The sequence below is a fragment of the Neopelma chrysocephalum genome, unplaced genomic scaffold (assembly GCF_003984885.1).
Source record: "Neopelma chrysocephalum unplaced genomic scaffold, ASM398488v2 Primary Assembly neopelma1_329, whole genome shotgun sequence".
Taxonomy (NCBI): Eukaryota; Metazoa; Chordata; class Aves; order Passeriformes; family Pipridae; genus Neopelma; species Neopelma chrysocephalum.
Genome location: NW_020897992.1, coordinates 885581 through 910607, shown reverse-complemented (window position 1 = coordinate 910607; position 25027 = coordinate 885581). Strand labels below are relative to the sequence as shown.

The 25027-nt window shown below is 50.7% G+C and overlaps 1 long non-coding RNA gene across 3 annotated transcripts in view; it reads right to left on the bottom strand.

Moving 5' to 3' along the window:
- Nucleotides 1–18140: 18140 nt before the first annotated feature.
- Nucleotides 18141–25027, bottom strand: part of LOC113978456 — a 46869-nt gene continuing 39982 nt past the window's right edge. For 2 of the 3 annotated variants that reach the window (XR_003537579.1, XR_003537580.1), the window contains exons 5-6: nucleotides 19025–19126; nucleotides 18141–18241 (exon numbers count right to left, since the gene is read on the bottom strand). This is a non-coding gene — a long non-coding RNA (uncharacterized LOC113978456). The remainder of the gene's footprint in view (nucleotides 18242–19024; nucleotides 19127–25027) is intronic. The other variant, XR_003537581.1, reaches the window with a different exon arrangement.

Here is a 25027-nt window from a genome sequence, read left to right as displayed (position 1 = left end):
CATTAAAACAGGATCATTCTGGAGGCTCCTTCCCACCAGGCAGGGATGTAATTATTCCTTATCTTCCCAGACAGCCAAGCCCAGTAAACACAATTACAGAAATTTATGTTCGCTGGAGCGTGAAAAAATAAGTCATGAAATTAATATTGTATTTATCCCCTTCCTTTTAGCAGTTATTAAAAATGCACCAGTGCTTTCCTGACTATTCCTTTTGAAGGCAGCTCTTGTTTGGAATTAATTTTGACTTTGGTTTCCTGCTTGTTTACAAAAAGTTTTTTCCCCACCTCTCAGAATTCCAGAGGCTTCCATGCGAAAACAAAGGGCTCCCTCTGTCCCTGATAACAACCTTGGATCAGCTGGAAAAGGACTGGCAGAGGGATGGAGGAAAGGCTGGGAATAGTGGGAATGTTCAGCCTGGAGAAGCCTCAGGGTGACCTGACTGTGGCCTTCCAGGACCTGAAGGGGCTCCAGAAGAGGGACTCTGGACAAGGGATGGAGGGACAGGACACAGGGAATGGCTTCCCACTGCCAGAGGGCAGGGAGAGATGGGATATTGGGAAGGAATTGCTGGCTGAGAGGGACTGGAATGGATATCCCAGAGGAGCTGTGGCTGCCCCTGGATCCCTGGAAGTGTCCAAGGCCAGGTTGGAGCAGCCTGGGCTGGTGGGAGGTGTCCCTGCCCATGGCAGGGGTGGCACTGGATGGGCTTTGAGGTCCCTTCCCACCCAAACCACTCCAGGATTCCAGGATTTCCTCCCTAAAACTCCTCTCACTGACACGTTTGGCTCCAGCCTTTGGAAGCAGCACAAGGAATGCTCTCAGAGGAACATTTCCAAGTGGATAATGCCCCTGTATGAAGTTTTTAAGTGTTCCCCAGTCAGTCAAGAGTCAAACAAATGCCTCCATTCCATCCCCGTGTTCACACAACAGCAGCTCCAGCAAAGGGGCCTTTCCCAGGCTCTGGCTCAGACAAGCAAAAGCACAATAATAATAATGCAAAATGAGGAGGCAAAGCCTTGTTTGCAATTCCCTCTTCTCTCCTCTGCTTTCCCAATGCAAAAGGGGGAAAAATAAGGAAAGAAAAACGGCTTTATTACGTGCAAACGGTACCTTTAGTCCAAAGATATACTTTTATCATAATAGGACAGACTTTCACAACAGCTACATTTCCCTTTATTCTTCCTTTTACAACTTATCCCAGTTTCCATATTATTTTATCCTTATTTTTGCTTAAATCCCTGAGCAAAGCATTCCCCGTGAAGGAAGATGAAAATATTCATGGTCCTCACTTTGCAGCAGGTTTTTATTGCCAGCAAACAGGAATAGAAGTGGTGATCCAGGGGTGACTGATGGAATCCCTGAGTTAAATCAGCTGGTAGAGCTCTGGGAGAGAAACCCAGAGCTGCTGGAAAAGGCAGAAAAGCCTCTGAGCCAGCCCAGGCTCTGCAGGGAGAGTTTCCTTCCCTGGGATGGGAAGGAACAGGAAAATCCTGGATTTCATGATTTGCTGGGGTGGGAGCACCTTTAATTTCAGCAAACAGGAGCAGCTCCAGTGATCCCAAATCCCAGCAGAGACATCAGGGAGTCTGGGGTGGAACCCTGAGTTTGGAGCCATCCAGATAAACCCCTTTTCCATCTCTGATGACACTTTCCTAAAAGACCGGGGTAAGACTTGCTTGGCAATAACAAGCCTGGAGTTGGAATGATGCTTTTCCTCAGCCCTTAATTCCCAGACTGGGTTGGGTTGGAAGGGACCTCAAAGCCCATCCAGTGCCACCCCTGCCATGGGCAGGGACACCTTCCACCAGCCCAGGCTGCTCCAACCTGGCCTTGGACACTTCCAGGCATCCAGGGGAAGCCACAACTTCTCTGGGAATTCTACTCCAGCACCTCCCCACCCTCCCAGACAGGAATTCCTTCCCAATATCCCAACTAAATTCACCTTCCTTTAACCAGTCACAGCCCCATCCCTGTGAAAATACCCAAAAAACAGTCCATTGAGCTGATTATTGCTGTCCAAGTCGCTCCAGAAATCAGGAGAGGAGATGACCAGACTCTCCAAGAACACATTTAAGTTCCTGGATATTTATTCTCACCCCATATCCCAACAAACCCAGCAATCCCTCTTCTCAGTTTATCCCTGACTTATAAACCTGCCAAGGGTTTTGTTGGATTAATCCTGCCCGGTTTGCCCCGAGCATCGAGGTGGGGAGGCTAAAAGTGATCTCAGGCAATAAAGCCCAAGTACCTCAGGTAAATATTGCTCTTAAAAAGCCATTTACAAGGTCGACAATGGCCCAGCAACACCTTAAATAAAACAAAGCACCTCATTGTGCGGAATGGTCTGGAAGGGAGGGGGGGAAATAAGTCAATACACCAGGGCTGTGAAACCCAGAGCGAGTCCCTCCATTTATCCAAATTCAGCCTGAGCACATCAATCCTTCTCAAACTTCCTCCAGTTCCAGGAGATTGGCACAGCAGCACAACTCCTGCTCAAACACCCCTTTTTCCTGCATAAAAGGCTTTTTGCGCTACAATAGTTTATTTTTCCTTAAGTAGTTCTTAAATAGAGACTTTAAACTTAAGGAGACCTCAAAGAAAACACGGTCTCTGCACGGGAGGAGCCCTCAGAGGGGTTGTTCTCATCTCTAACGCTCGTGAAATGGTTATTTGAGCTTTGCTAGATAAGCAATTAACTCCCCAATTAATACCAATATTTTGTATGCAACTGGGTTCTCATTTGAATAAGCAATTATGTGAAGTTCCTTTGATTCCAAATTAGTATCAAAAACATCCTGGCACGGATGGAAATTGTTCCAGAAGGGTTTGTTTAGATCCAAGCTCTCTGTGTGTGCAGAGCAGGAGCACACCCCTGGCACAGAATTTATGAGAGTAACTCATAAAAAAAAATAAATCCCTGCCCAGGGTTCCAATGAAGATGTTTCCCCACTTCTTTGAAGGCTCTGGAAAACATCCACCTGGCTGAAAGGAGAGCAGGGGACAGGACTCCAGTGCCTTGGAGGACACTTGTGCTGAGGGTGCTGCTTTTAACCAGCATAAATCATATTTATAAATAATAATATAAATATTATAATACAATATAATATGTTGTAAATATAATACAGTAATAAATAATATAATACAAAAGCCACAATTCAGTATATCCCTCTGTGGTCCTTAGAGGATAACTGGGATAAGAGAATTCCCAAGGGAGCTGAAGGCAACAGGTACATGTTGACACTGCAGAAAATGGGATTTCAGGGTGTTCTGGGGAATTAACTGGGAAAATGTGACCATCAGCCCCCCCAGATCCCACAGAGCCATCCCTGACATTCCCAGCAGGACCAGGCACACCCAGAGCTCCCTCTTTCCATCCCTCTCCAGCTCCCTGGATTTCCCAGAGCTGTCCTGGCTGACTGGAATCCCAGCTCTCTGAGCAGGGCAGTTCCAGCCTCATCCCTCCCTGTTCCCTCACTGCTGCCAGAGGTTCTGGCATTACCTCGGGAACTGCCAACAAATTCCAGGCTCCCCAGGCCATGGAGACACAGAGAGCAGGGAGGGAGGGCTGGTTATCCTGGAATCAAACTGGGTTGGGATGGAAGGACCTCAAAGCCCACCCAGTGCCACCCCTGCCATGGGCAGGGACACCTTCCACCAGCCCAGGTTGCTCCAACCTGGCCTTGGACACTCCCAGGGATCCAGGGGCAGCCACAGCTTCTCTGGGAATTCTATTCCAGGGCCTCCCCACCCTCCCAGCCAGCAATTCCTTCCCAGTATCCCACCTATCCCTGCCCTCTGGCAGTGGGAAGCCATTCCCTGTGTCCTGTCCCTTGGAAACAGCCTCTCTCCATGTTTCCTGTAGCCCCTTCCAGGTCACAATCAGGTCACCCTGAGGTTTCTCTTCTCCAGGCTGAACATTCCCAATTTTCCCAGCCCTTTTCCCCCAGCAGAGCTGCTCCATGCTCTGACCATCCCCACAGAGTGTCTGTGGCACTAAACCCCTCTGACCAACACACAACAACCCTCTGCTTTTCCTCCCTCAGCTCCCTCTCCTCTCACTTCTGTCACTGAAGTGAAGTTGAATCCCATCCAAAAGCACAAGATAAAAGCCCTGGACAGTGCAAGCATTTTGAGTGAGGAAAAAACCCAGAAGTAAACACAACAACGAGTTCCCAACTGTATTTTTTATGACAAATATGACTGAGGAAAAGAAGAGAACTTTATTTTGGCAGCTGCCTCCACAGACCAGAAGATGCTCCTTCATTTCCTGCAAATAATTCTTATTATTTGCACCGCAAAGCACCAGTGATAGACAAAGGCCTGGACCACAAACTACACTCTCAACTGGACATTTCCCTCTGCAATTAATGCTTTTGATTCCACCCAAACAGAACTTGACAAGAATTAGGTTCTCTCAATTTCAGCCTTGGCTCATATATTGGATTTTTTTTTTAAAAGCACATCCTGTTTGACTGGAATTGGGTCTGGAAATGCCTCCTCCCTGTCAGGGGAGCTGCACAACATCCCAATGAGCTCGTTTACAGAGGCAGGAGGCTGATTTTGGGTCAGGAAAATCACTCTAAGACATCACTGGCTCACTGTAACTGCTCAGCAAATAAATCATAGTTCATTACTGGCGCTTTCTGAATCCCAAATAGAAATTACAAGCTGCAAAGACTGAGAAACCCTTATTGTTTTCCATCTTTAAACCCCAGGAAAAGGTCACCGAGGTAATTGCTGCAAGAAAAGATCACAGGTCAGGAGAAATGTTTTTTTTTTTAGCTTGAAATGATCAGGAAAAAAGAGTTTGCACTGTGAGGAATTAAAGAGTGTATTTAATCCCATCTCCAATTCCCACCAAATATTGCACAGATGGAAATTCTAGTTGTGAAAACCAACCCTGGTGGGTCTCATTCAATCGGGGGGGAGCAGATGGTGCTTTGGGGGGGATCGAGGTGTCCTGTGCTGGAAAAATCAATGTTGTCAGAGGTGTCCAGGCACTCCTTAGTCCCATTTTCTTCGGGATTTTAGGATGTTCTAGCACAGAACTGGTGCCAGGCATGGACACAGGGTACAGCCAATACCCAGGGACAGAAAACAGGAGTGCAGAGGGAGGATTCCAAACTTTAAAACACCTCATGTTGTCAGAGCGGCTCATTTGTTGAGCAGCTTTGGACTCAACTGGGCTGGAATGAGATGATCCTTAAGGTCCCTTCCAACCCAAACCATCCTGTGATCCTGCACAGGAATTATTTAAGGGATCCCTGGATACACCAACGAGCCTGAGCCAAAGGTAACAACAAATGAAAACTCGTGAGAAAAATGCCTGATCGGGTTCCAGGGGCTGCCTGAAGTGAGACTTTGGTTTTAATATCATCAGTTTTCATTTTCACCTGTACTTTTCATGAGCTGTAATTTGGTTTTCATGACAACCAATTATTGTCCCCAGTAAAGCTGGAGAATAAGAGAAGTTAAAAGCAGCTGATGTTATTAAACCAAAAAAAAAAAGTCAGGCTAAACGTGACTCAAGCAAGAATTAACACCCCTGAGGTCAGACCCAGGCACAGTCAACACAGAGTTTGGCACCTCAGCTGTCCAGGGGTTTTTTTTGAGACAACCATTCCCTGCTCTCCTGACCCTGCAGGGGCCTGGTTATGTTGGATTTCCTTCCTTCCCTGGAACAAGAGTGGCCACCAAGAACCCAGCTCAGATCCCCAGGTGATGTCCCCTCTTCATTCCCAGTCCTGGGGATGGGATCAGGGCAGAGGGATGGGCAGTCCCCAGGGAAGGAAAAGCAAAGCTGGGAGAGCTGGGGGGGTTCACCTGGAGAAGAGAAGCATCCAGGGAGAGCTGAGAGCCCCTTCCAGGGCCTAAAGGGGCTCCAGGAGAACTGGAGAGGGACTGGGGACAAGGCATGGAGGGACAGGACACAGGGAATGGCTTCCCACTGCCAGAGGGCAGGGATAGATGGGATATTGGGAAGGAATTATTGGCTGGGAGGGTGGGGAGGGACTGGAATGGGTTGCCCAGAGAAGGTGTGGCTGCCCCTGGATCCCTGGAAGTGTCCAAGGCCAGGCTGGAGCAACCTGGGCTGGTGGAAGGTGTCCCTGCCCACGGCAGGGGTGGCACTGGATGGGCTTTGAGGTCCCTTCCCACCCAAACCATTCCAGGATTCCATGACAGCCACAGCCTCAGGTGTTCCTGCTCTGGATAACACCAGGTCACCCCCCCAGCCCAGCTGGGGCTGCTCAGCTCTGATTGGGGTGTGGTGCTTCCTGCCCTCCCACAGCCCCTGTGAGGCTCCCGAAAATCCAGCCCCCAACCCCAGCCCTGCAGGAACAGGATTTTACATCCAAGTCCTTCCCTTTGGAGAAGGGAAGCTCCTTTGTGCTGCTGCCACCACGGAGGATGGTGCTGGGGATGTGCTGCAGCAAAGTGCTCCCAGTGAGACAAACCCAACAACTGCTGCCTTGTTTCAGTCAGAACACACCCCAAAACACCCCTCAGCCCTGCAGCTTCGTTTGCAACAAACACAGACTCCCTGGAATTGGAAACACAGGAACCAGAATTCCCACTCACTCCAAACTCCGGTGCCCAAGCACTCAGTCAGCACGTGCTCCTCAGCACAGCCCAACTCCAGCCACCCACCCAACAGGGAATTCCTGGGAAACACTCAGGGTCACTTTTGGCATCCTGGGAAGAGGCACCTTCCCCCCAGCCCTCCCCAGCACTGCGTTTTCCTGCTGAATTATTAAAAGCAAACCCATTTTCACTGCACTGAAGTCGTTGTTGGAGGGAGATTCATCCCCAGGACCCAGCACAGTCCCGGGGCTGTGTGAGGCACAGGCTCGGCTCAGCAGCACTTTGAGATCCTTCAGAGAACAAAGAAAGCACCAGGGATAACATTCCGAGGTGCCTGCCTTTAATTCCAGGGAAAAAGAGCTGTAATACCCAAATTACACTGAACCTGCCACTGAAAACATCAACACAACACCCACAACAGCAAGAGGTGAGTGCTGGGGCAGCTCAGCCTCCCCCCTCAGTAAATCCAAGCATTCCTTTTTCCCTGGCACATAGTGAGGAAAGCTGAAGTGCCAGGGAAAAACAGCAGGAGAAAACTCGGTCAGAAACGGTAAATAAATCAACAAATAGAGGTACAAAAAGCACAGAGCACTCACCAGTGCCAGCAGAGAGGAACAAACCCCCAGCACAGCAACTCTCCAACTCCTCCGGGGCACAGCACCAGCCCGGCCCCACCCTCATTATATGGGCTCCTTAATTACAACTGCAAACACTTGGGCTTAATTACCAGGCAGAGCTCATTTATGGAGCCCTTGCTGCAGCTGAGCACCCAGAGACACCCAGCAGGACACCCATGGGGTGCTCAGCACCCCCTGACACTCAGAATTCCCCCTGGGATGTTCAGCACGTCCAGGTTGCTCACAGAGCTCCAAATGTTTTCCTGGTGTCCGACACATAAAGGGTGGGTTTGTTCTGTTGGGACTCCTGGGACACACTTCCCTTTTCAGGGTGAAAATCCTTGTCAGTACCCAGAATTCCCAGCAGGAGGGAGGGCCTGGGGAAAGGAAAACAAAGGGAAAATCACCAGTAAAAAGGGGCCATCCCAATTCAGCAGGTGGGGAAACAAAGGTACAAGACAATAATCCACACTCAGCCGACTCCTGTGGGTCGGGAGGGGCTGGAATTCCAGAGTGTCCTACTGAGAAGCCACTGATCTCCTGTGCCTGGAGAGCCTATGGCTCTGCCAGGAATTTTTTAAATGAATTTTTTTTAAAAAATGACCATTCCTGGTTGCCTTGGAGAGGTTTTGGGGCACGTGAAATTGGTTTTTTACCCTGAGGGGTCAATGCCTCTGTGAGTGCTCAGATTAACTCACCCCCCAAATTCCAAGTTAAACGTGGTCTCTGTTATTACTGGGGTCAGAATTTGCTGAAACAAGTTTTGGGTTTGCTGATGAGGGGAGTTGATCCCAGTGGAACTGGGAGATGCCCAGAGAAGCCGTGGCTGCCCCATCCCTGGAATTGCCCGAGGCTGGGTTGGATGGGCTTTGAGCAATGATAATGGGTATTTTTTCCCAAAAGTGCATTGTTTTTATGATCACTTCAGACACTGGATATCATGATGCAATAAACCCCGCTGGAAGCAGTGGAGAGGAGCATCCCAAGGGCTGCACCAGATCCCTTCTGTCCCTCAGAGCTCTTCCCAACATCCCATTTCTGCCCACAGACAAGAACTTGGGGCTGCTCCCAACAAACTTGTGTCTCCCAGTTTGTGTGTGGGAAGGCAGCCAAAGTGTAAATGAGTCCGTGCTAGTGCAGAGTCACACACGCAGCTCCTACAGAGGATGATTAGCTAATTGCAGTTAATTACCTTGCAAACAAAGCACCCGGACCCGACAAAGCATCAGAACGAGCCGGTTTTTGTCACTTCATGTCTAACAGGGTAATAAGGCCCCAGCTATTCCCCTACAACTGGTTCTTTGTTTGCTTTACAGGCTGATACCTGCTGATAAAACGCTTTACTTTCAAGTGATAAATTATCTTAATTAACTTTAATTGTTTGCAGACGAATTTATGCAAATGGAGCCGTTTCAGGAGCAGAGGCAGAGGTGGGACTGTGGCTTGGGGGATGGCAAAGGAACATTTGACCTTGTTCAGATCAGTGGGGCTTTAATTCCTTAAAATAAGAACACGAGTCCTGGGGTGAGGTGGGACAGCAGCTGGAATGGGAGGGGAAATACAACCATGGATTGTTTTCCCAGCCTTTCCCTGAAGGATCAGAGGCTGCTTTGAGTTGAAAGAGACCTTAAGGATCATCTCATCCCACCCCCTGCCCTGGGCAGGGACACCTTCCACCAGCCCAGGTTGCTCCAGCCTGGCCTTGGGCACTTCCAGGGATGGGGATTCCCAGAGAAAGATTTCCCTTCTTTTGCCTTCATTCCTGCCTGTGATTCCACCCCCAGTGCAGCAGTGCATCCATCCATCCAGAGCATTTCCCAGGAGCCAGGTGTGCCCTGGGGTGACTGAGAGGTTTTCCAAGAGCCAGGACAACCAGGAAGCCGAAATCCAGTGGGGTTGGAGTGGGTCCTGCTGCTGCTGTGCCATCCCGTGTCCCTCGGTGTTCCTGCTGGAACTGGAGGAAAACAAAAGAAGGATGAGCTGATCAGAAGTAAACCTGGCCCCCAGAACAACGTGCCATGAATTTACATCACCCCTTCCACGCCCTCAGCTCCTCCTGGATGTCTCATTCGTGCTTTTATTGCTTGGGAGGGGAAAAAATGAGGTTACTCTGAGCAGCCTTGGTCTAGTGGAAGGTGTCCCTGCCCATGGCAGAGAGGGGAACAGGATGAGTATTGACTCCTATCATGTCATGGAAGGATTGGGGTTGGAAGGCACCTTAAAAACCATCTAGTTCCAACCCCCTGCCAAAATGCCACCACCCAAATCCCTGTGGGGAGTTCTGACCCTCTCCCACCCCTAAAGCCACATCCCCCTCGAATGCCAGGGTCTGCACACAGGAATTAGTGCAGGAATGTTGAGAGCTGGGAGGTTGAAGACAAAACACCCAGAAAACTTCAGGCCACGGAGCTGCGTGTCCAGGCCCTTCCCTTTCAGCTGGCCACAAATTAGTGATGTTTGAAAAATGCTGATAATGAACTGCAGGGATGACCCAGCACCCCTGAAGTGACACGAGGTGTGACCCAGGCACCCAAAGCAGGACTGCTCTAATTAGGCACTGCCCTGGGGAGGGAGGGTCAGGGCATTGCCATGGCAACCAGAATCCACCCGGACCAGCCCTGGGAAGCAGGATCAGAGTCATTTAGGCTGGAAAAGAGCTCTAAGATCCCGGAGTGCAGCTGACAACTGGCACTGCCCAGCCCAGCACTGGTTCAGCTCCCAGCTCCCTGCACTTCCCAGTTCATCACCAGTTCCTGATGTGACTCCCCCTCAAGTCTTTGGGTACTTTATGGTTTCTCATCCTGCTGCTTTGACTTGTAACTGGGAGATGCCACCACCACTCCCTTTTCCCATTTGATTTTCAAGCAGACAGCATTAAAGCCCCAGATTTCATTTCTGAAGCCGGCTTGGAGTTCAATCTACTGGGAACACAGTTGTTTGTTTGCTGCTTCCCCGGGTCAGCACCTCCTCTGCTGTTGTTTCAAGGCTGACAGTGATTTAAACTCGGTGTATTTTTACAAGCTGCGCCTAATCCGGGGGATAAATCATCCCGAGGGACGTTTATTCCTGCCTGTCATCTCTCAGGAAGATGCTCTTAGGGCAGGGCTCGGAACAATGTGCAGTTCCTAAACTTGCTGCAGAGGCCCCAGGTTTTAATGAGCTGTGAGAGGCAGGAGGGAGGGAGCTGATGCAGCTGAGCAAAGCACAACTGCTGCCCCTCACTCAGGACCGTGGCAGTGGGTTTTCCTCATGAATCGAAGGAATTCTGCATTGTAACTGCTCCCCTGCTTTGTAGAGACCGGGTGAACTGGGTGAACTGGACACCCATGAGTGGGACACACAGCCTGTCATCCCCTCCTGGGAGGAGCCCCTGGATCTGGGCTCTTCACCAGCACAGCACAGAATCCCAGGATCCCTGAGGCTGGAAAAGCCCTCCCAGCCCATGGATCCCCCCTGTGCCCGATGCCCCCCTTGTCCCCCAGCCCAGAGCACTGAGTGCCACGGCCAGGCCTTCCTGGGACACCTCCAGGGCTGGGCACTCCAAAGTTGGCAGTCCAGAAAACGCTTCTTAAGGTTTCCCATCACATCCTGACATGGATCCCTGCCCCATTCCCTATGTTTTTCCGTGGTCCAGGTCCTGTGGAGCCACAGGAATTGCCTTGCAGGTGCTCTGAGGGTCTGTGTCCCACCTCCCTCCCTGGTCCTGCTTTAGGCTCAGCCCCAGCTGCTGAGTTCATCCTCTCTCAGGCCTCAGTGGAGCTTTGCCACAGACTCATCCTCCAGTGAATAGTGACACCAGTAATAGCATTAAAGGCAGGAAAAGCCACTGATTTCAGTTATTTGTCAGGCTGGGTGCAATCTCCCAGCTGTGCTGCAGCCCCAGCACAGACAGGCCAAGTCTTTGTGTGCCACCCTTGACATGCCTGAGTCGATGACATTAAATGCCAGTGGAAGGATTTCTTGTATTATTTTAATAGCACAAAGCAAGAGTTCCTTGTCCAAATCCCATTAATAACCACTTTGAAAGTGGAGCCTGCAAAGCCCATTAAATCCAGACAGATATATTTTAGGCAAAAGCTAAAACTGTTTGAACTTTGCTGTGTCTGAGAGGGCACTTTAATTGAGCAGCAAACAGAGCATTTCTAATCCAGCCCGGATGAGAAAAGAGGGAGTAGAAAGGACACACTTGGAAAGGAGAAGGAAAATAAATAGCAGAGAGGAGCAGTGTCCTGGAGAGAAGCAGTGTCCTGGACCCAGGAGAGCAGGGATGCAGGGATGGGAATGCAGGGATGGAGACACCAGGACCAGAACAGTGTCAGGTCAGACCCTTCTGAGAGGGGATGGGATCAGACTTTACCTTCCCTGGGAGGGTGGGGAGGGACTGGAATGGATATCCCAGAGAAGCTGTGGCTGCCCCTGGATCCCTGGAAGTGTCCAAGGCCAGGTTGGAGCAACCTGGGCTAGTGGAAGGTGTCCCTGCCCATGGCAGGGGACGGGATGGGCTTTAAGTTCCCTTCCCACCCAATTTGTTCCATGATTCTATTTTCCTGTGAAATCAAGGAATTAACAGTGGGAATCTAACCTAAAGTATGAGCATCAATTTTAGTCCACAGCCTCATTTTGCTCTGGTATCACTGACCAAAACTGTCCCAGAGGGTGGGATCCAGGGAAGGGTTGAGCCCTACAACAGTCCTGGCTGTTCCACAGTTCTCCACAGAGGTGGCTGAACATTCCCTGGCTAAACCCCGTCACTTCAGCCACACTCAGAGGAAAAAAAGGATCCAAATGGCTGGGAGGGAACAGGAGTTCAAGTGAAAACTCCAGCTGCAAAGACTCAGAGCTGGAGAGGGAGGAGAGATGAAAGTTCCTCTTCAAGCCCGGGCTCTCCACGAGGAATTCACTCCAGTTTATCGGAGCAGACACGGATATTTCCCATTTCAAACCAAACTGCCTCAAAGCTCGGATGGGAACCTTCAGGTTCTGAGCAGGAAGTGGGGTAGGAAAGTAAAAGAACAACAAAACAAAGGAAGTCTTTATGGAAAATTGGTGATACCCTTTCCAGCATCCTGGAAATGTGCATTGGGAAATATTAACAAGGGCCACTGTGTATTCAAAAATTCAGGTGCCAGTTTTTGCCTCTGAAGCTGCTCTGCTGCAGGGGCTTGGCAGGAAGCCAGAGGGGGGGAATATCCCTCTCAGTTTGTGCCTCTTCTCCTCCCAGCCAGGGTGGGAATGGGGATTCCAGAAAGGATGGATGCTCTGGTGCCAACACAAGCGATGTGGTGCTCTGGTGACCCAGCACGAGATGTAACAGGTACCCCATGGAACCATCCAGCAGGGATTCATTTCTGGACAGGCCTCAGAAATCCGGTGTGATTTTGGCTCTGGAAGAGAACCCCTGGTCCAGAGCAATTCCCACATTCCCGACACAGCAGCGGGGAAGGGCCGTGCCAGGGAGGGACCGGGAAGGCTGAGCTGGATCCTTCCACACCCCAGCCCCTCCCAGAGCACGTTGCAAAGGTTTGAAGCCAAATGGCAGATTCCCTGTGGCTCATCAACATTCCCTGGAACTCTCCCCTCGTTAATTTGTTGGCAAAATACTGCAAACCTGACAAGAAGCAGAGGGCAGGAGTCAAACGCTGCAGCCCGTGTGATTTCTGGGGAGATATTAAATTTGCAAGAGAACAGCCTCTCCATAACCTCAGAGACTCAAAAGATGGGGAGTATTTTGCTGTAATTGGTCTTATTCCTATTTGTGCTGCATTTATGAATAATATTAACTCACACAATTGGAGACATATGGTAGGGAGAAAATTAAAAAGTTACAGGGAGAAAATTAGCTGTGGGGATGTTTGGCGTGTCTGGGAGATTTTCTTGGGAGGTTTCAAGCCGTAAATCTCTTTTTTTAGCTGCACATAAAAGCCAAGACAGGTTTTCAAGATGGGAAATTGTTTTTCTCATTCTCCTGGCACAAGAATGGCCACTGATGGCACTGTCAAGTGTTGGACAAGATGCTCAGGGACAGGGTGGGATTGTTGGGGTGTCTGTGCTCCACCTTCATCCTTCCCTCCCGCCGGGGATTTATCCACAGGGATAAGACCCTGGGTCTCCTCCAGGCTCAGAAGGATGCTCCAGCCCCTTTATAGCACTTCCCATGGAATCACAGAATGACAGGATGGTTTGGGTTGGGAGGGACCTTCTAAAGGTCAGCTGGTCCAACCCCCTGCCGTGGGCAGGAGAAAACTATCCAAAATAGGGTCTTTAAGGGCAAAGCAGGGCAGGAATTTCATTGAAATGATACATTTACCTGGATTCTGTTAAACTCCAAGAGCCAGGAGTCACCCCAGCAGAGAGATGAACACCAACACAAGCCCTGGCTGGCTGTGCCCTCTTCCACCCCACACCGAAGGGAAATTTCCTCTGGCTGTGTCATCTGCCCTGGAACAGGAATTGTTCTCCAAAGGGCACTTTGGAAAACAGACCCAGCCTCATTTAGGGACCTCAATTCTCTTTGTGCTCCTCTAAGTTGAATGAAATGAGGTTTCAGGGTCCTCAAACAATACAATTAATGCCATTACAACAGAGTGCTTTGCAGTAACGACCTGGCACTGGAATGGAATTGCTTTTCTGGCACTAATGGGAATTCTTGCATTTCTAATGGGGCACATTTAGTGCAGACATATGTTTTAGAGGCTCTCTCCCATTTGTAAATATTGCAAGGTGTTTATTCCAGGGGTGGGATGCAGCTTTCCCCACAGCCCAGCTGGTTTTCCTGGTGCTTGTCCAGCAGCGCTTCTCCGGGATCCATTTGTGACTTTTCCAAGCTTTCCCCCCTCCTGCTGCCCAGAAGCTGGAGGAGGTTTAATAATAGATAATAACTCATGTAGCATTACCATGATTAAGTGCTCCAGCAAAAGCTCTGCCGAGTTCAAATGACCAGAGATGTAAATCCAGAAGGGACAGCTCCACTTTTTCCAGCTCATCGCACTGACTTCTCCAAGCATCCACTTTGTCTCCCTTGTACCCTGGGGGTTGTCTCAGAAGCTCTTCTGTTTCTCCTCTAATTGCCCTTCCCTAAAACACACCACGCTCCTCAGTTCCATCTCCTGATCCCTCCCCTGAAATAACAGCTCAGGAGGAGCTATTTTGCAGTCTCAGGTGACACCGAAGTCCCTGGTCCTGGGGACATCTCCCCTGTCCCTGTGCTGCCCCAGGGCTGCTCTCCTGTGCCACGTTCTCACCCAAAACAGAGGCTGTGTCCCCATGGGATGGTGCAGCAGGTCCAGGAATAGCCATCAGAACTTGTGTCCCTCCTGCTGGAATTCACAGGAACAAAAGCACAGGGACACGGAGTCCTCAGCCAGGTCGCTGCTGCTCCTGCTGGTGCTGCTGGATCAGGGGACCACGGAATGGTTTCGGTGGGAAGGGACCTTAAAACCCATCCAGTGCCACCCCCTGCCATGGGCAGGGACACCTTCCACCAGCCCAGGTTGCTCCAAGCCCTGTCCAACCTGAGCTTAGACACTTCGGGATCCAGGGGCAGCCACAGCTTCTCTGGGCAACCTGGGCCAGGGCCTCCCCACCCTCCCAGCCAGGAATTCCTTCCCAATATCCCACCTAAATCTCCCTTTTTCCAGCTTAAAGCCATTCCCTGTGTCCTGTCCCTCCATCCCTTGTCCCCAGTCCCCCTCCAGCTCTCCTGGAGCCCCTTTAGGCCCTGCAAGGGGCTCTCAGCTCTCCCTGGATCCTTCTCCTCTCCAGGTGAACCCCCCCAGCTCTCCCAGCCTGGCTCCAGAGCAGAGGGGCTCCAGCCCTTGGAGCAGCTCCATGGCCTCCTCTGGGCTCACTCCAGCAGCTCCACATGGTTATGTCAGCACGTTCCCAAGACCTGCTGTATCCATCCATCCATCCATCCATTGATCCCATTGCATGGATAACAGTGGGATCCCCCACACTGGTGTAACCGGTGCATCCACAGCCACAGCATTCAGGGGACCCAAATAAGACTTTTCCTACAGGAACAGCCCGGCCTCCCTAAAATCCCCCTTCCTCTCTGGTGATGAGGGAGGACCCTGGGCTCAGTAACCCCTGGTGACTTCACTAAACAAAGGCAGAGCCTCTCTGCAGTGCCCTTCTCCACGGAGAGTGCCCAGCTGGGCACCTTGGCTGGATCCCAGCAAAAAGAATTCTCTCCTAAAGGGAAAAGGATTCCCAGGCAAACAGGAGCAAGGGCAGTCTCAGCTAATGGGGGTGAGGCCTTGCAAGTCCCCGAGTCTCAGTGTCATTAGTGAACATGTTGTAGCAAAGATGAGGAGAAGGGATGGACAGGCAGGGAGTGACCTCCTGGTGGAGGCTCAGGATCAGGATAATTAGTGGACTCATTACCCCCTTCCCCAGCACAGACCTGTCTCCTTTTCATCCTGTGCCTTGGTACCAAACCAGGCACCTTCTGGTAAAACAAAATGTCAGCAAATGAAGGTCACGAAGCAGGAAAAGCTGCTTCACACACTCTGTGAAATCGCTGCCACCCCAGGTCACCTCAGCACAGCTGCTCCTTTGAGTTGGTTGTTTTATGGGATGTGTGATCTCCAGCCCTCTCATCCATCATTTCCAGCTCTCCCACCATCCAGCACCAGCCACATTTGAGCCAACACTGATCACCAGAGGCACAAAGAGACCCTGCCCCTGTAACAGGGAATTCGGGTCCTGCTCACACAGGGGGGTCTCTGGCACAACCCACGGGTTCCTGGGGAAGGGGGTGTCCAGCAAAACTGTGGGAAGCCAAAATCAAGATGTCAAATCACTGGAAATTATCCTGGTTGCAAAGTAAAGGTCAGACTGTGCTTGCTGGGAGCGTTGTTAATGTAAATCAAGCTCTCAGGGCACCATGGGCTCATCAGCTCCTGCTCCTGCAGGGAGAGTGGCTGGAACAGGCGGGATCTGGAGTTTTCCACGGGAGACACAAGGAAGACCTGCTGGGTTCCACTGTGTCAGAATGCACAAAGGGAATGCTTGGAACACAAAGGGAATGCTTGGAACACAAAGGGGGGGTTTGCTTTGCATTTTTTTTGATTCATTCAAAGAACCAGCTGCAAATCTTTGCCAGAGGGAACCAGAGCCGGGGCCAAAGTAATCCTGGAATGGTTTGGGTTGGAAGGGACATTAAAGCCCATCCCATCCCACCCCCTGCCATGGGCAGGGACACCTTCCACTAGCCCAGGGTGCTCCAACCTGGCCTTGGACACTTCCAGGGATCCAGGGGCAGCCACAGCTTCTCTGGGATATCCATTCCAGTCCCTCCCCACCCTCCCAGCCAGGAATTCCTTCCCATCTCCCGTGCCCAGCCAGGCTGTGATTAGTGCCCCAATATCCCTCTCCCCTTCCCAGGCCCACAGGGACACACCCTGGGCCAACAGTCATCTGAAGACCAAACTGAAATGTCCTGTTGGCACTGGGATCCACCCCACAGGCAGGAATTCTGCAACACTTGATTGTGCTGCACGGAATATTAGACATTTATTAAACACCTGGGGTTGCTGCCCAGCTTTGGGATGACTTTTTTGAGTCTGTATGTTGGTGAGAGAGGTTTTTTCACACTGAGCAGCACTGGGCTGGGAGAGCTGCTGCTTTCCCCTAAATACTGGAAACCAAAGCCAAAAACCCTGAGCAGGTCGAGGTCCCCAAAGCCTTTTTGTGGCTTCACCCACAGCTGAGCTGCTTGGTTTTATTTCCAGCCCATACAGAAGGATTAGACTTAGAAATGGGGAGGGATGTGTATTTTGGAGCCTCTGAATCATTATCTGTATCTCTCCAGTGAGAGATTTTGTATCTTTTTGCCACCTTTCCTCTAAAGGAAGGACAATCAGCAAACCCTTTATATCCATTTCAATAAACTCACCAGCTGGAGACACTGGCGAGGCCATTCCTGAGTTTCTGCTGGAACACCAGGGCCTGTGTGAAGCTGTTGGTCCCAATATCTCAAATATTCACAGTTAAATATGAACCCAGAGGGTAAATGCTCATCCTGTGAACCTAATGATGCTCCTGGAGAGGGGAGGGCTTCCTTCCAGAGCTCCTCCATGGAGCTGTTGGAGCAGGATAATGGCACCTCAAAGGCTACAGTGAGGGAGGGATGTGGAAAAAGGTGTCAAGGAAAGCAATGAACAGGGCAATTTATTTCTCCTTTTTTCTCTCCACGTCTCCCGTGCTCCCTTTAGGCTCAGGTTTCTTCACAAGCGATTCATTCTTGTGACTTGTCATTTTAACAACTGCTCACACTTTCAGAGGACATTTCCAGGGGAAAGAAACCCACAGAAAAAAATGCTGCGAAGCTGCAGCGGAAAACGGGAAATATTTTCCTTTTCTCTGCCTTTATCAGTGGCAGAACCATCTCCTGCCAACCAGATGATCTCTCTGTTATTAAATAACTCATTAAGGGCTCAGACAATCCATGGCCTGCAGGGCTGCTTTGTAGGAGCTGAATTCCATCCCCGTCCATTCCTGTCTCTGGGATGGAGAATTTGACAGGAGTAATTTGAGGGTGAAGGAGGAGAATTCTGTTGTGTGTCATAAACTGTGATTAAAGGTGTACCAACTACCACTGGATCCTCATATTTTTGGGAGAAACACGTCCATATATATTTTAACCACCACAAGGGCTCTGGTCCTGTGGCACAGGGTGGGAGATGAGCTTTGCTGACCACTTTTGGTGCCCTGACAAATTAAATGTCCTTAAAGCCTCCTCCCATTGAGCACAAAGGCCACAAAGCTTTTATTATCCTCTTAAAAATGAAAGACAAACACTGTGATGCCTTGTTTTTTCATATTCTGTACATCACCTAGGATTGAAAATTGACTTATGGATCCCAGTTATTCCAAGTAAACCCCTTTCAGGCTGTTTTCTGAGGAAGTTTCTCATACATGAGCTTTTCCTACCTCTTGCAGGTCAAGTGGAGCTTTTCCTCCTCTCACACAGCATCATCTCCCATTTGTCTGTCAGTCAAAAACTTCAGGTCTTTTTCCAAGTCTTCAGGGGCCCAAGGCTGTGGAATTCAATGCAAATAGAAAAGCTTAATTCCCTGGAAAAAATCATGGACCTCATGGAGCCCCAGCCCCACATCCCTCCTGCCCCCACAGATAAACACCCAATGGTTTGGGTTGGAAGGGACCTTAAAGCCCATCCCACTCCACTCCCTGCCATGGGCAGGGACATTCCCACCATCCCAGGTTGCTCCAAGCCCCATCCAGCCTGGCCTGGAAATCCTTTAGACCCAAGGGCTGGAGGTTCATGAACAACCAGGAGCCTAAAAGAGAGTTTTGAGGGAAATGTGTGTGTGCAAGGGAAGGAATAAAGAATGGGGATAGAGGCCACCAGGAAAGTGCATGGAAGTACCAGATAAATGTAATTAAGGAGACCAGGGAATTCCAAAAAAAGGAGAAATTGAAGAATGATCCCACAAAATGCATCAGAGATGGGAAGAAGAAACTGGGTAAGTCCAGGAGTCAGGGAGAAAGGAAGGTTTGGGAAGGTTTGGGAAGGTTTGGGAAGGTTTCGGAAGGTTTCGGAAGGGAAGGGAAGGTTTGGGAAGGGAAGGTTTGGGAAGGTTTGGGAAGGGAAGGTTTGGGAAGGGAAGGTTTGGGAAGGTTTGGGAAGGTTTGGGAAGGTTTGGGAAGGTTTGGGAAGGGAAGGGAAGGGAAGGGAAGGGAAGGGAAGGGAAGGGAAGGGAAGGGAAGGGAAGGGAAGGGGCTCTCTGAGGGGGCACTGTGGTGTCCTGAGGGAGCTCAGCTGGGCTGTGAGAACACAAATGTCTCAGTTTTGTCCTTACCTTGGAGATCTCTCAGACTCTCAGGGCTTCTGTAGTTGCATCCCAAATAACTCAGAGTGGTTTGGGAGTCTGGGAAGTGGTGGCAGCTGATAATGAATCATTCTGAGAAGGAAAGACATGGAAACCAACTAAGTAAAAGCAGCCAGTGCCCATGTACACGATCCAAACAGCTGGATCATGGCATTATCCCATTACAGCCCCTCCAAACCATATTCCTGACCAGGAGGGACCACAGGACACCCAGGAGATTTCCTGCTGGGAGCCCTTGAGTGTCACCACTGTCTCCATATCATGGTCTGGACATAATTCTTCAAGCACAGGCCAAAGCCAATAATTAGCTCAGTGTGTAATTATCTCTTTCAGCACCTCTGCAGTTCAGACTCTGTGAGGAATTTATTTCCTGAAGGGCTTCGGAGGGTTTTGCAAGTACAGAATGAAATTTGTTAACTGTTAATAACTCCCAAATTAGCTCATTTATTAAGGGTTGGAAATAACTCAGCCCTGTCAGCCGGAATCAACAAGTTATCTGGGAACGTAAAGAGGCAAAGAAACAAAAGAATATTTAACCCTCTCCAGTCCAAGGCAGGGGGAGGACCAGAGATATCAAAGGATGTCTCAGTTCATGGCTGGGAGGGTGGGGAGGCCCTGGAATAGAATTCCCAGAGAAGCTGTGGCTGCCCCTGGATCCCTGGAAGTGTCCAAGGCCAGGTTGGAGCAACCTGGGCTGGTGGAAGGTGTCCCTGCCCATGGCAGGGGTGGCACTGGATGGGCTTTGAGGTCCCTTCCCACCCAAGGTGTTCTGGGATTCCATGACTCTGCTGGACCCTCTGAGCTTGTTCACCACTTTATTTTATTTTGGGCTTTTCCCCTTTTGAGCACTGCTTGAGGAATTGTTTCAGAGTTCAGCTCCTCTCCCAGCACAACCCCCCAGGTCTGACTGACACAAACTCCCTGGTGAGAGATGCCCTGGGATGGCACCAGGAGCTGAGCAGGAACAGACACACAACTACTGTGGAAAATATTCCCATTTGGGAGCTGTGGGATGGCAGCAGGAGCTGAGCAGGAACAAACACACAACTACTGTGCAAAATATTCCCGTTTGGGAGCCCTTGGAACAGACCTGCAGGTCTCGTGGATCCAGGAGGAAAGTCCTGGCTGTGCCCTGGATCTCTGCCCCCTGCAAGGGTCACTCCTTTGTCCTGCTCTCCCATGGCCACTGGAGATAAATATTGTATCTTGGAAGCCCTTCTCTAGTCCTTGTGTTACATGTGAACCCCAGGCAGGCCGAGGGAAGCAATTTAACAGGGGGAAGCATCTCTCAGTGGATTTGACAGGAATATCACAGTCACTGGGTGAAATAAGGGCAGCAAATTGACTGCAGGGCTCTGGGGAAACCTCTGAGTGCTGGGAGTCTAATGGGTTATTCCCAGATAGAACCAGAGCAGCTTCAAGGGGCTGCAGCAGCAGTGACTGAGCCAGAGTGTCCCTAATGAGCAGCACAGTCCCCGTGTGACTCACTGAGCAGGACCCTCTGACCCCGCTGGGAGAGCAGTTCTGAGAGCTCCAACTCCCACAAAACTCGAGCTGGGAAGGGGCTGGAGCAGCAGGAGGGGCTGAGGGAGCTGGGGGGGCTCAGCCTGGAGAAAAGGAGGCTCAGGGGGGACCTTCTGGCTCTGCAACCCCCTGACAGGAGGGGGGAGCCGGGGGGGGTCGGGCTCTGCTGCCAGGGAACAAGGGACAGGAGGAGAGGGAACGGCCTCAGGCTGTGCCAGGGGAGGCTCAGGTGGGACATGAGGAGGAATTTGTCCCTGGAAAGGGTGGTGAGGCCTTGTCAGGGGCTGCCCAGGGAGGTTTGGAGTGCCCAGCCCTGGAGGTGTCCCAGGAAGGCCTGGCCGTGGCACTCAGTGCTCTGGGCTGGGGGACAAGGGGGGCATCGGGCACAGGGAGGATCCATGGGCTGGGAGGGCTTTTCCAGCCTCAGGGGTTCCATTCTATGATTCCATGATGAGCAAACACCCTTGCAGGAGCCCTTGGTTCAGAAATAGCTCTGAGTTCTGCTCTGGGTTTTCTCCTGACCTTGCCTCCTGTATTCTCACCATGGATAGGGTCTCCTGGGAAAAAGAACAAGCTCTTCCATGGATTCAGTTACACATTTCAAGTGAGGGTTTGGGGAAAACTAGAGAAACATAGAAATGGGTTTGGTTTCTACCTGACAGGAGGGAGGAGCCGGGGGGGTGTCGGGCTCTGCTCCCAGGGAACAAGGGACAGGAGGAGAGGAAACGGCTCCAGCTGTGCCAGGGGAGGCTCAGGTTGGATATTAGGAAAAAAATAATCATGGAGAAGGTTGCAAAGCAACCTGGTGAGCACAGTGCTGGAGTCCCCATCCCGGGAAGTGCCCAAAAACCGTGGGGATGTGGCACTGGGGGATGTGGTTTCGTGGTGAACGTGGTGGTGCTGGTGGAGAGTTGGACTTAAAGGTCTTTTCCAACCTTAACAATTCCATGAGTCCGTTTTACAAACACGTGAAGGAAAAGTCTAAAAGCAACCTTGATCCCCAACCCCTCAGGCCAGAGGTGTTCCTGGTGAATTCCCAGCCCTGGGGGCACTGGAGGCAGCACCATCTCCCCGTGACAAATGGGGCAGCTTTATCTCCAAACACAGACAACACAAAGCACCCTGATAAGGGCAAGGAATTTGTTTGCTTCTAATGGATTTCTGCCACTGGGAACAGAAATAAATGTCCTGTCAATTTGTAATAAATATATACACCTGCCTTATCTCTGGTGTTAATCTGAGGAAGCAAAAGCTGTCTAATAAGAAGTGATAATATTTATTTTAACCTCTCCAAATCCTCAATGACACAGAGGAACGTGCGTATTTCCAACTCCACGGGGTTTGTAATCCATTCCAGTATTTGGAAATATTATTTGAGGCCATTTTTTATCCCTTTGGATCAAAACAGAAATAGACTGTAAATACAGGTTTTTTGTGGTCAAACCCAAGAGGTTACTGACTTTCTGAAGCTTTGACCGTGGTAAAGGAGATGCTGGGACTCCTCTCCAAGCTGTATCCAGTGGGATGATCACTTCTTATCTGAGAACTCAATTTAAAACCATCCAAATCAGTAAGAAAACACCTTTAAAAGCCAATTTTTGCCAGTGATTTGAAATGAGTTACCTGCAGAGAGACTCAACAGATCTTAATCTGCTATGTGGGACCTGTGAGAACATTTAACATGAAAATCCATCAGCTCCCAGATCACTTTGCTGAACTCGGGGAAGAAATTGCTGTGTTGGGAGAGAGGAGGAATTGTAACTAAAAGAGAGGGAAGAGGGGCAGGAAAATGTTTCTATAAAAATAGTGTGGGCACAGGCCCAGGGCAGGGACTGTCCCTGTGCTGGCACTGCTGGGGCACCTCCAGTGCTGGGGCACTTCTGGGATCTCAGACAAGGGAGACACGGAGGGGCTGGAGCGTGTGCAGGGAAGGGAAGGGAGCTGGGAAGGGGCTGGAGCAGCAGGAGCAGCTGAGGGAGCTGGGGGGGCTCAGCCTGGAGAAAAGGAGGCTCAGGGGGGACCTTCTGGATCCCTAAAATTCCCTGGAAGGAGGTTGGAGCCAGGGGGGGTCGGGCTCTGCTCCCAGGGAACAAGGGACAGGAGGAGAGGGAACGGCTCCAGCTGTGCCAGGGGAGGCTCAGGTGGGACATGAGGAGGAATTTGTCCCTGGAAAGGGTGGTGAGGCCTTGGCAGGGGCTGCCCAGGGAGGTTTGGAGTGCCCAGCCCTGGAGGTGTCCCAGGAAGGCCTGGCCGTGGCACTCAGTGCTCTGGGCTGGGGGACAAGGGGGGCATCGGGCACAGGGGGGATCCATGGGCTGGGAGGGCTTTTCCAGCCTTAGTGACTCTGGGATTCTACGTTTGGAATTGGCTGCTGATGGTGGGAAGTGCACAGAGGGCAGTGAAATCAGTGCCACGGAAGGAACGGGACTCAGACCCACCAGGACAAAACTCTGCAGAACTCTGCTGGGTTTAATCAGCCAAAATTTCCAACCTAAATTAAGTTTCCAGCTCCCACTGCAGCAACCCCCCCTGATCACACACACACTGCACACGGGGCTGTGGTGGCTCCTGAGCACTCCAACCCATTCCATGGGAGTCCAGAAAATAAACCAGCACTTGGCAGGAGAGAGCAGGAACCTCCAACAGGGAGGAAAACCTTGGAAAGCACATCTTACAGGCCAAAAGGCTCCCTAAGGAAATCAGGGGAAGCAGGGACTGTGCTGAGCCAAAAGGCCTGATTTAGGTGAAACCCATCTGGATGAAAATGTCAGACAAGGGGGTGCTAAAAGAAAGGAAAATATAAAGATTGCTGATGAGGGATGTCAGAACCAGGAGCTGATCCCATCTTATGGCTTCTCATTTTTCAGTAGACGTTGTTCATATCAAAAAATGAGATTTTGGGATCCAAAATTATCAGCATTTGGTTCTGTATAAAGTGGCAAAGTTTGGGTAAGGCTGTTATCCCATCCTTTCCTGTTGTGCCTTACTCCCTTGGCTCAGGTTAGTCAGACTTTGCCAAAAGAGTAATTTCTGTGCATTTTAAGCATTTTCTAAAACACAAGATCTGGGCAGGAGGAAGAGACAAGGCACCAGAGTGGACAGGGCCTGGGTGGGCAGCTCCTGGCTGTGGCTGCTCTCCCACCACAGCTGAGTCAGGAACCATCTGTGGTCCCACATTCCATGTCTTTCAAGCCTTTCCAAGGGACAAGTTGACATTTCAGAGCTTCCCCCCCTGCCCATGACAGCAGCCAGTGGTAACTGTCCCATAAATGGATGCTGGTTGCAATTCCAGCTCAGTCCTTGAGCCCTGGGGAGGGAACCTGGGGTGGCTGTGAGATTCAAACCCAGGGAACCATCACAAACTGCTCACAGCAAAACCTCCAGAGCAAAGGAAGGGTTTTGCCTCCTTCCCAGGGTTTGCTGCCCGTCCTTTAGTGACAGAGCACAGAGGACTGGGGTGATACAAGCAGATGGAGCACTTCTCATTTCTGTGTCCCTCCTGCTCCCTGACTGGCACCAGGCCATCAGTCAGTGGCACTGAGTCCCTGGTGCTCCCTGCACATTCCTGCTGCTTCCCAACACTGCCAGGCTGGGGGTTAATGGATCACTGACACCACACAGATGGGATCGACGCCAACGGGGCTGTGGAGGGAACCTCAGGGTGACCTGAGCAGCAAAAGGTGACCTTGGACATGAAGATGACAGATAAAAGCTCAGTTCTGGCTGTTCTAAGGCAAAGGAAGCCTTGGACACGTGAGCAGGGGGATCCAGGCTCTCCTTGTCTAAACTCCCTGTTGGCAGAGCAGTTGTGGGAAGGGATGGACACAGGCAGAGCTGGTGGGGGGGTGTGACCATGACAATCAGCATTAGAGAGGATGAAAATGCTGCTTCTTGGGCAGGATTTGCCATTTCACTGATCACAGAATCACCAAGATTGAACTCTGAGGTCACCAAGTCCAACCATTGCCCCACCACGTTCTCAAGTGCCACATCTCTGTTTTTGGAACACTCCCAGGGATGGTGACTCCACCACCTCATTTGCTGCAGCCTTCCAGAAACCCAGACCATTCCAGTGCTTTCAGGAATTACACCTTTGGGATCAATGCAAACATTCACTCTCACAACACTGAACCAGGGACCTCACTGTTACTGTGTTTCTCCAGGTGGAAAGTCAGTTCTGAACTCAAACCATCCTGCCATTTTTGGAATGAACAGGGATCCTCTGTCAGTCTTGGAGAACTCTCAGAAACTATTTCCATTTTCAGGCAATGCCCTTTCTGAGGACACTCTTCCAAACTCTTTCCCAAAGTTCTGTGCTCTCAGTGCTTTCCCTCTGCACCCCCTGCACAAAAGCTCTCCCAGCCTCTTCATCTTCCATCCAACTGTGCAGCTCTCATTTGAACTTTTTAATGGATGCACTTTAGGAAACCAAACCCTTTGGATCTCGTT